The sequence below is a fragment of the Microtus pennsylvanicus genome, chromosome 8 (assembly GCF_037038515.1).
Source record: "Microtus pennsylvanicus isolate mMicPen1 chromosome 8, mMicPen1.hap1, whole genome shotgun sequence".
NCBI classification, from domain to species: domain Eukaryota; kingdom Metazoa; phylum Chordata; class Mammalia; order Rodentia; family Cricetidae; genus Microtus; species Microtus pennsylvanicus.
The window spans coordinates 48002479-48012741 of NC_134586.1; positions in this window are offsets into that span (position 1 = coordinate 48002479).

The window sequence follows — 10263 nt, forward strand, 5'->3', positions numbered from 1 at the left end:
TTCAATGTGAAAAATGAAAGGATCCTGCTACCTTGTCTTTATACTAATGAAGATATTATTAATTGGTTTAGCAAAAACATAGATCTAACCATAATGTGCAACAGTTATTAAAGATAATTAACTACAGATCATTGGTTTGAAACATCTAGTCCAAAATGATTTCTGAAGGGCACATTATTCTATGAGATAAAATAATTAATTTCTAACTGCGGCATGAGACAACTGTGGCATATCCAGCGTTTTAATTTCTTTTGTTCTATTCTCAGGGTACCCTGACTGTTTTAGGTTGTGAAAAGCTCCTGTATCTCACAGTGAGCCTGTTCAGCATGTTTCACGTAGATCTTTCATGTCTATGGGAAAGAAAAAAAAGAGAGAGAGAGATGATTGAAAGAAAAGGACTCCCGATGACATTAGACCTAATAAAAAGCCTACATACCTTCGGCTGCTTTTTAGTAGAGAGAGTGGGGTGCAGGAAATCAAACAAACAGAAAACCAAACAAGCGACTTTAATGAAATACACCTTTCAGATACATCCCTTATGGAGCTGGTTGTAGAAAGCCAAGAGTCTCCCATTTGCAAAATAAATATGGGAAAATATAAGTGCAGACAATTGCCAAGCACTCCTGGATTAATGCATAATGTAATTATGTGCATACGAATAAAATTAAACAAGGGCTGTAAAAGCCACGGAAGCAGCTGAACAGGAGGTGCTCCTTAAAAGCTCTGGGACTGGAGGCAAAACATGCCGGTTAAGTTGCTAAACAGCCTTGTTTGGTGTTTACAGCTTGCCTTCAGTTCAATTAAAAGGAAGACACTAAGGCTCAGATAGATACTCATGATAGCTTAAGGAACACTTAAACAAATTATCATAATAATTTTTAATAATGACTACTGAACGAAGAGGTTCACTGGCTATGAAGTTAGAGGTCTGTTGATATCAATGTCAGATGTAATGTCCGGATTGAAAAACATTCGTTATAATGCATTCAGGAATTGGCTTTGTGTAAAGCCCAGAGAGAGACATAATACCGATGCCTTGAAGAAGCAATTCAGTCTTATAGTAAGTTTAAATTTGTGGGACGCCTGGAAAAGGCCATCTGTTTGGAATCCCAGCACAGGAGTAGGACATAAAAAGATTATTTTTAGAAATATTAATAATATTTTGTTTTAATCCAGCCAGTGTGCACCTGCTAAAATAGGACTCTTAAAAAATTCCACAAAAATAATGGCTTTTTTTTTCTTCTAGAACTGAATTTGGGAAACACAACTGAATGAGAAATTTCTGAACTTGATGAGGAAGAACAAGCCAAAATGTTTAATACATGCCTTGTTTTTGTTTCTTTCTTCCTCTTTGTTTTTGTTTTTGGTCTGACATATAATAAACGTAGAAATCCTTGAAAGATTTAAGCACACAGGGAGAATCTGTTTAGTGGCTGAAAGCAAGGAAAGTCATTAAAACCTTCTTTGCATAGACCAACCATTTGAAGGCGGCACTAAGACCATTAAAAAGAGCAAAGCCAGGAGGAGCCAGGCCTCGTGACACACAACCTGTCCTTCCTGCACTTGGGGTCTGAGGTTAGAAGCACTGACGGTTCAAAGCCAGTCTGGCCTGGATCACACAGTAAGAATCTGCATTACCCCCCTGCCCACACACACACATACCAGCCCAAATACTCTTTGGCGAGCACTTGAGAATCCAGCTTCTGTATCCTTACACAGATTTGCAACATTCATCAGAACAATGAAGGCTCCAAGTTGTTCCCAGTCACCGTAAGCTCTTAACGCTTAAAATGTTCATCTTCCCGGAACACTGACTCCTAGGGATTTCCTACTTCTCACACTTAGGGAACATACATTCGCTTCAGTTTCAGACCCTCCAAGTCCCTGTGAGCACTCCAGGGAGGATGTCACCTTCTCTCCACTTACGTCTTTCTCTTCACTGAAACCCCTCCTGAGGCCTTTGTTAGATTGTTACAATGTAGTGTTCAGGTTGCCTTACTATCTTTCTTAGGGACATTGTTTTAAGTGGGTAGAATAAAACAAAGAAAACCTGTACCTAGAAAACTAGGGCTGAGGGCCCCTGAGAAGCATATAGCCTGGCTAACAGTGCAGCTGAGACAATAGTTCTTGTCCCTAGCCTAGGGAAGGGTGGGCTTTCCCAAGGTCCTATGGGCACTGACAGTAAAGTTGGAGCTTGTCTGAGTTCGTGTGTCTTTTTATCCAAACCAAGAGGGTTCCCACTCTCTGTGTGCTGCTACACATTTGTATGTGTTTGGGTGTATGTGTGCGTGTGTACATCATGAGTACATGCGTGGTCTATATGCATGTGCCATGTGTGTGTGCATATTTGTACATGTGATTGTGTGTGTGTGTTGTGCATGCATGTGGGGTGGAAGTTCACCTTACTTGTCTTCTGAAATCTTTTCTTCATTTGGGGTCCACCATGCTTCTGGAGGGAGGGCCTCTCACTCTTTTTCCAGAAACTGATTCTATAGCTCTGGCTGGCCGGAAGCGCCCCGGCCTGTCCAGTTCCCAAGGTGTGAACTACAAGGATGTACCTCCACACTTGGCTTTCGTGCAGGGCTTTGGGGGATGGAGCTAAGTCTTCGCTACAGACTGAGCTGTCCCCTTGCCACTGCCACTGCCGTTCTTTTCTTTTTGCACGTTGTCTAGCTGAAATCACCAAATGCAACTACAGGCTCCCAGCTTGCAGCCAGCAAGCTGCCTTTAGCATACAAATGTATTTGTTTGTCTGCCCAGAGTTTAATTTAAAAAATATAAACAGTTGCCAACGTTTCAAATTTAGAAGATTCTGTATAATAATTTAAATTCCGTTCCTGAGGAAACAAAGAATCTTATAGCACTGGCCTGAGGACGGCCCCTTGCCTGTCTGAAGAGCCAGTTGATTCTACTTCTCTTAGTGTCCCCTTGACAGGAAGCAACAGTCAGCTTGAAGTGATTGTCTCGTTCACGATGTTGGTTGATTTGGGGGTAGGGTTGCTGGCCTCTTATATTTTCACTGTCTGTTGCGAGGGTCTTATACTTGGCTCTTTTCCAGCTGAAAAACTTCATCTCTGTGATCAAGGAAGTACTTCCGGTTAATGCTCAGAACACTGTCTTGTCAACCCTCTTGGGGACCTAACTGTACGCATGCATTCCCAGGGACATCCAGGGCTCGCCACAGTACACGTCTAGCTATCCTGCATTCAGTCAGCGGAGCTGGCTGTTGTTCCTACCCCAAGTGTGGCAGCAGATCTGTGCCTCCTCTATTGAAGAAGGCCCAGAAGGCAACTAGCACCCCACATAATGATGTGATCAGAGGACCATCTTTCCTCTTTATCTTCACATAGGAAAGACACCCCAAGTGATTGGAAAAGTGGCCCAACGGTTCAAGTCATTTACCAAATGGAGTTCCTTTCCCCTCCACTAGACTTTAATCTCTGCAGCCTCAGGACTGCGTGATGGATGCTTACATTCCAGAATGACCCTCCCCATGAGTCTCCAGCTACGGATAAGCTTTCGTGAGGAAGGCAGCTTCGCATCTAGCATATTCCTGGAAATCTGAGCGCAGAGACGTCCACCTCGGCCATGTCCACTAACAGGGCCGTGAAGGCAGCCAGAGCGCTGCTTCTCTGGCCTTCTCTTGGCCTGTTGGCTGTTCCCGGAGCCGGCCTTCCTCTGTGGCCCTGAGAGTGAGTGGAAGGGAGGTGATGGATATGCTGGGATCAGATGGGGAGGTGGAGCCATCTGCGCTAACTCCCAAGTTATTTTTGGCTCAGTAGCTGCAGCTTTGGTTTGGGCCTTTTAACAGTTCATTTAACTGAGGAGGAAGGAGTGGATTCCAAGTGAGAGAACCAACCGGTCTGCTGTTGGTGAAGGTTTGCTCCGTCTTTTCTGACTATCGTCTCCACACAGTGACCCTTTCTTGAAGTCACTTTATTCATTCATTTATTTATTTATTTATTTATTTATTTATTTATCTATCAAATCTCAGATTCCATTTTCCTCATTTTTTTCTGGCAATGATTTTCCCTCATGGACGGCCGAGCAGTCAGGTGTTGCCAGCATTGAGTCCAGCATACTTACCAACCCACAATTTCTTACGCATGTGCTATTTGAAATGATCAAGACGCAGTGTCTTCTCAGCTATTTGAACTGTGTCCCAAAGTATTTCCCAGGTCTATAATGCCACAAATAGGCCCTGTGAATATAGTTTTGCTGCAATAATTTCCAAGAAAATCTTTGAGCATCGTTTGATTTTTTTTTCATACATTATTCCGTGGGAGGAGGGGGAGGGGGGTGGAGTCATTCAGTCATCATAGTCTTTCCTTTAAAATCCACACCCATTCAACATGCTCTTTTCTTCCTTCCCTTCTCCACCTCTGCGCTCTGGGCCCTGTCCCTTTAAAAGCCATAATTCTGGCGTAAGTAAGTGTCAGAGACCATGAGCCAGGCAAAAGGAGGCTTTACGGAAGTGGTGTGGGGAAAGTGACACAGATCCGTGTCACAGAAGTTGAAGGGGACAGACCCTGGGAGTGGAGGTGGTGACAGAGAGAGTGGGGAGCCATGAGACATGGGGCGAGTGTCAATCACAGCGGAGCATCTGTTAGGATCCTGCATGGGAGCTGGACACTCTGCAAGCTAAGAGCTTATTTTCGCCTTAGAGAATGAAAACAAAAGTCTCCTTTGCCCCGCGGCCCAGTCAGCTTCTCTTCCTGGATGGGATCACGTGACTTCAACCCACGCTGGATGTTGCCTTCCTTTCGGCCAGTGTAGCTGGATCCTTACAGAGACACTTGCTTTGTGGTTTGCTGGGTTAATGCCACAAGTGTATGCTAACCTCGCTCCTGCCGCCTTCCCCTTTGCACTGTTCTAATGACACTTTGCCCTTAAAACTGCAATAGCAAGGACAGTAAAGAAAAGGGTTCTAACTTGGAAAAGAAATGCATATCTGGGTAGAAAATAAAATGTACTTAGCAGCTATTTGTTGCTATGATAGTCATGTGCTATGGGAAAACAGATTTTAAAGAAGTCTGAAACCGGAAGTACTAATAAAAAGATCTAAGAGCAGGGGGTTATTAACACAAATGAAGAAAATCCTGCTTTAATCAATTCACACACATACACACACACAAATATACACATTCACACCCACGTGTATGCATGTGCTCCCGTGATTCAGGTAACTGTTTTCTCCCTTCTCAGCTACAATCGCATCCCGTTTAGCCCAGGTGCAGCCTTGGGGTTCTGCTCAGCCCTATGACCCTGGTAGGAAAAGACCTCACCGTTGTTGGACCTGGACTAGGAAGGGGAGATGAAATCTCTGTACAGGTACTTACATCTTCATTTCTGAAGGTTAATGGTCTTTGGGTGGTGGGTCAATTTTTGCGGAGGCTCAAAGGTCCTTCTAACGTACCCGTGCCTTCCACAGAACCAGCTCCGCCTGCTTTTACGTGATTGACAAGTGAGAGGCCCATGGCTTTGACTGTCTCAAGTCAGGGAGCTTTCTGAGGAAAAGTGGCACCAGCAGACTCCAGTGTGACTATCAGTGTTGTTAGTTAGCAGGGTGCCTCAAGGGAGCTACACGGATTCCCGTGTTCACTTCCCAATAGAGTATCAGTAACAAACTGTACTCCCTCCTTGAGGGTGACTGCACACCCGGAAGTTGATGACTACCAGACTCAGGTGGCTCAAAGACGTCCAGTTTCTGGACGAGTACCACCGATGAGGGAAGTTGCCTGGGGACAAGATGCTGACACACTGGGGATTTGCTCATGACAAAGGGGAGAGTTTTTGCTCTTCTCTGAAGGCAGCTGCTCCTTTCAGCTCTAGCCAGCATATTTTCCCCCCACAATGGAAAAAAAAAAAAACCCTCAGACCTGGGATTGCCAGATTTTCCGGGAAGCTGGAAATCCGGGCTTTTATGTGAAACCTCCCAATTTTTACTTTTTGGCAATTAATTCAAAACTTAAAGCATGGTCAAAGCCAAAGAAAACACATCTGCAGCCACACCGGCCCCAGGAGCCTCCCGCAGTGACCTCTGATGGATGCGGACATGTTTGTAACAGAGACGGCCTCATTATAGCTATCCCACAAATATTTGTCTCATCTTTTCCTTGTCGTACCCAACATGAGAAAAGAAAAATAAGCAATTTGAGTGTTTCAGAGAGTCACCCGATTCTTCAGGTTTAAGGAACTGATTTATGACTTAGACGGAGGGCTAACATGTTTAGTCTTAGTCACTGTTATGCTAAAATGCTTAACTTGCCTATAGGTTGTGCTTTGGAAAGTTTCATTGGGTTCTCTGACTTTGTGCATAAGTTTAAATTTTTGTCAGAGGACCAAAAAAAAAAAAAAAAGAAAGAAAGAAAAAAGAAAAAAGAAAAACAGCCGAGAAGCTTGTGAACCTTGTGAATTATATTAAGGAGACGTATCTATTTCTTTACCTTCTTTTCATTAAAAAATTAACAATTATATATATTCATGTGCTACAGCACGCTTTGGCATATATTTATATTGTGAAATGGCCAAAGACACTATGCATGTGTGTCTGTGTATGTCTGTGTCTGTGTGTGTGTCCCTGTGTCTGTCTGTCTGTCTCTCTGTGTGTGTGCGTGTGTGTGTGTGTGTGTGTGTGTGTGTGGTGATAATACTTACCATCTACTCCTTACGAATGTTCAAGTCTAGATACATTTCCTCAACTGTGGTCATTGCGATGCACCTGAGTCCTGTACACTCATGCACGATGTCTACAGAAATTCTGTGTCTGCTGCCCAAGAGCCCTCTAACCTCCGATTTTGAGCTTGCTTGGAACCACAGGAAATCCGTGCTTCTCAATGCTAGTGCGAATGAGTTCTTCTGGATTCCAGGGGTGCCTTAGATGTTCCCTGATGATCTTTAGAGGAGCAGGACCTGGCTACAAACGTGAACGCTGTATCTTCAAGCCACTCCCTCCCAAAGCAGCCCAACTTACTTTTTTTTAACTATTGCATGCCAACAAAACAGGTTGCTTAATTGGTTTGACCTTTCACAGTATTTTTTAATTTTTCAATCTTCGTTTCATGGTTCCATCTGGCCCTTTAAAACGACATCTGGTTAACTGTACTTAACCAGCTGATCACTGTACAGTTATTTTTAAATGTAATGTATGCTTAAACAGATGTTATTTTTATAGATGTGGATCTAAACTGCACTTGTGTACGTGCTATGTCTGCATAAACTCTTTCTGCAATTCAAATGTTGACACCCAAAATTACAAGCCAGAATGCGTCTGAACTCCACCGTTATGGTACCGCACTTCTGTGCGGCCTGGTAGGTAAACAGCAATTCAATTCTTTTTTCTCTTTTCATTGCACATAAATAAAACATTAGCATTTAGTTTATAAAGTGATGAACATTTTGCTGTGTTGGATTTAGCTTTATAAATACAACTGCTGTCAGCAAGAAAAAAGGATTTATTGAATAAATAATAAGAAAGCTAAGGGAAAATGAAAATATATATATTATGCAAAACATGGTGTCTGTCAACAGGTCACAGAGGGGCTTCCATGCTCCTGGTATTGCTACTGGAGATAATTCCATCTTTTGGAACATCAGCCATGAGAAGCCGTGGACTTCATTTCTGTGTGCCTCGGGTTGAATCCAGGAAGGAGGCTAGAGCAAACGGGTTCATTTATAAAACTCTAAATGCTTAATTTCCAGGCATAATTAACATTTCTGAACCACTTAAAACCTTTTAACCAAAGCAATGGAATACACTAGGAGCACTTGATTAAAAAAAAAAAAATCTAGTTGGCCATTCCATCCCACAGTTTTAGTTTAAAGTTTATTTTTCCTATTAGAACAAAACAGAGAAGACAATAGCAGTTTTCTAGGCAGCAAGCTCTTACTACTTGTGAAAGCATATTAGCTTCAGGGACCCCTAGTTGGGTGGAGAATTCAGTCTCTCCAGCTGAGAGATCACCCCACAACCTGACAGTGGGTACTTTGCATATGACCCCAGGTTGCATCCGACTTGAGACAAAGAAAGTGGTCACAGTTGACAATATTTTGTCAAGAACTTTGAGAGACTCACTCTCAAGGTTAAAAATTGCTGTTATACATAATACCTCGGTAATTGATAGACATTTTCGCTCTCCAGAGTCCATTTTCTGTGAAAAACACCACAGAACATCTGTTCACGAACAGTCCTTCTGTGAAAACACTGACACAGGTCCTGAGCGTCTCCGGGCTCAATTCCCCCGCCATGTGCAGATGGCGCGTTGTATTTGTACAGCTGAAGCCTGGGCCACAGAAGCCAGCCGGATCTCCAGGTAAGAATTCGGGCAGGCACAGTGGCGGCTCCAGCCATCCCCAACCTGTTTAAGGAGCTCTCTCAGACACAAAGACAAATTGTTTCAAACCAACTTGTGGGATCCAATGAAAAAATCACCTTGGGCAATCAACACGTAACTCTACAGAGATAAGGACATTGCAGGCTTTTCAAAGATTCCACCGAACATATTAATGAAAACCTAATTAGGTTATGACGGGATTTGGGAAACGAAATAAGACTGATCATTTGTGTGTGTGTGTGCCTGTGTTTAGTGTGTGATGTTAAGCTGCCATTCATTATTACAATGAAAAGCAAGTTTGGGATGAAGGGCTTGAAAAAGATTAATGTCGCATGTTTCAATACTGTCCAAGTGAGGGAAAGTGTCCTGATAACGCATGAACTACTTCCTGCATAACCTCCTTTCTCTACTCCTGTTTCACCTGACTTGACATAACAATGGCCTGCGAGGATGCAGTTTTTGAACCCAGCCTTAGTAGAGACACACAAGATTTTCAAATGCTGGCAAAGCCTTTGTTTGATGTGGGAGTGATTTCTTATTAATAAAGAAACTGCCTAGACCCATTTGATAGGCCAACCCTTAGGTAGGCAGAGTAAACAGAACAGAAGGCTGGGAGAAAGAAGCTGAGTCAAGGAGTCGCCATGGTTCTCCCACTCCAGGCAGGTGCAGGTTAAGATCATTCCTGGTAAGCCAGCTCGTGGGCTACAGCAGATTATTAGAAATGGGCTAGTCCAGGTGCGAGAGCTAGCCTAGAAGAGGCTAGATAGAAATGGGCCAAGCGGTGTTTAAAAGAATACAGTTTCCGTGTAATTATTTCTGGGCATAAGCTAAAGCTAGCCATGTGGGCAGCTGGGTGCCGGGGACGCAGCCCCGCCGCCCCGCAGCTCATACTACTACATTTGTTGCTTTTTAAATCTGGCTCCTTCTCTTAACCATTAAGGCATGGATCTTTTACCTCTCGCTGAAGCCATAGTCTAGAAAGTGGATGAATTTTAAAGACATGCTTAGCTTGTTTCCCAAAACCTGAACAAATGACCTAAAGGCAAAACAGAATGCTGGAGTTTCCCCAGAGTGTAGGAACCCCAAATCACCCAAATAAACAGACCAAGGACACTGTTGACCCAGGTATCCCTGGTTTAGTTGTACCACTCTTTGCTTGAAACAAAATACTTCATTTTGGTGAACAGAATGAGTAGATTCTTGGTTCATTTGAGCACCTGGGGTTAGAGATACTGCCCAAGTCTTAGAGGCTCTTCCCTGCCATAGCACTTCCTAGCTAGAGCATTTCAAAGACACTTTGGTGTATTCATGAGTCCTCTATTTACAGTGGCCCTTCAGGTTAGCTATGAAATTTGACATGGAGTTGATAGAAAAAGCAATCATCCGTGGCTGAGTGTGACATGGGATGGTAGTCTAACTGGGGCAAATAGAGATCAATCAAGAATCCTCTGGAAAAACCCTTCTAGAGGATGGGTAGTTTGGGGGAAGTCTCTTTCTCTACTTGGGAGACAATACAGCTGTGTTTTCTTTCATATAACAAACCTCACTGGAAATACAGGAAAAACACTCAAAATGAAAATAGTCTTGGATCACATACCTAATGTCTTTTCTCCAAACATTAAACCATAGGGCTGTTAAGATTCAGCGACATGATCAGGACTCACAAAAGAACCAAGCTCAAGTGGAAATGCCGGATCACAATAGGCAAAAGTGTTCTGGGTTGGGCTGTTAGTTTCTGTTTTCTTTGTTCCTTTACTCTTGTTCTTTGAGAGTGTATTTGTTTTGCTTTCCTGCAGTTCTAGGGGCAGAACCCAGCATCTTACATGTTCTCCCCTACTCCCGAGGAACAGCCCAACCAATTTCTTTCTTGGCTCTAAATTTTTTTTGTGTTTTACTTCTAGGAAAATTCAACGTGGAAACTTGTGCCTCA